The sequence below is a fragment of the Otolemur garnettii genome, unplaced genomic scaffold, assembly GCF_000181295.1.
Source record: "Otolemur garnettii isolate 467f Iridium unplaced genomic scaffold, OtoGar3 scaffold00008, whole genome shotgun sequence".
NCBI lineage: Eukaryota > Metazoa > Chordata > Mammalia > Primates > Galagidae > Otolemur > Otolemur garnettii.
In genome coordinates this window covers 6,992,084-6,993,753 of record NW_003852403.1, presented here as the reverse complement: position 1 = coordinate 6,993,753, position 1,670 = coordinate 6,992,084, and positions in this window count along the sequence as shown.

The window sequence follows — 1,670 nt, the reverse complement described above, 5'->3', positions numbered from 1 at the left end:
AAAAAAAATATCCAATGTACTCAGTACTACTATGAAACCAATTTATAATCACTCACACTTTCATATGAAAGATGAATCACAACTATAGCCCAGGATGAAGGAGGGAAGGGAGAGGAAGGGTGGTCCAATAGAGGGAGGGTTAGTAGGGGGACCACACCTATGGAGCATATTGCAAGTATAAGTTGGATCTATCAAGTGTAGAACACAAATGTCTTAGCGCTATAATTGGGTAAATGAGGTGAAGGCTATGTTAATTAATAGGATGTAAGCACTCCAATTTATACAAATAATCAACACATTGAGTCTCAAAAAATAAATAAATAAAAATAAAGGTAAGGTTAGTTTAAAAAAAAATTTGGTGACATGTGATCTTATTGATGTTTTAATGTCCTTTTTAAAAAGAGCAATATTGAACGTTTTTTCATGTTTATTGACCATTTTTTCCCTTCTTTTACTTATCCCCATTTGCCTATTGGAGTGTTTACCTTTTTCTCATTGTTTTATAAGATTTCTTTATAATTTAAGCTTATAAGCACTTTTAATATGCCACATTTTGGAAGGATTTTTCCCAGTTCTTTGTTTGCTTTTGACTTTGTTATTATGCCTAAGGCATGATAATTTTGTATCGTCTGACCTATCAAATTCATCTCTGTAACATCCTCTCTCAGCATCTTCCTTAAAAAGACCCTCTTCAGCCCCATATTTTATAAAGACTGACCTACATTTTCTTCTAGTGCCTTTGTGACTTTATTTTTATATACGTACCTTTAATTCACCGGGAATTTATTTTAGCTTATGACTGAGCTAAGGATCGGAGTTAATTTTTTTTCCAACATCATTTACTGAATAATCCATCCTTTCCACAAGGACTTCAAATGTCACCATTATCACATACTAAATATTTATACATACTCCAGTCTGTCGCTCGGCTTGCAGTTCTGCCCATCCATCTCTCTGTCTGTTATAGGGCTGAGGGGAGAGGGATTTCTGGAGTAAGGCAGGCAGGACTCAATAACTGATGAGACATGGTGCAGTGGGGGTGAAGATGACTTCCAGGTTTGAGACTGGAAACCTGGATAGATGTGACACCATTAATCAAGGAAATGGAAGCAGGGAAGGGCTTTCTCTACCCCAAGTCTCTCTCGCTACAATCCATCATTCACATTTCAGGAAGAATAAAATTTTTAATACATACTTATTTAATGTATTGGGAAAATAATGCATGCACATGTTTAAACAAATTCAATCAGTGCAAAAGGTTTACAAGGAAAAGGAAATCTCTGATACGTGTGCTCCAAATTCTCCTCCATAGATACAAACACTGTTTGTAGTTTTTTGTGTACCAATGCAGAAATTGTAGCTACGTCTGAGAACGCATAGATAGATACCTTCATGCGTGTGCATTCACATACATCTTTCAAACAAATAGGACCATGCTACAAACACCACACAGCATCTTTATGATTTTAACCTCAATGATCTCTCAGAAATGGTCCTATATGAGCACACACACACACACATTCTCACTCACACTTCATAGTTTTTAGTGGCTATTTGAAGTTCCACTGAAGGATAGATCACTATTCTTTACCTAACCTCTATAGGACACTTCGAGAGTTTGTTCCAATTAATTAAATATTTCTAAACACAGAGCTGATCATGTTTCTCTC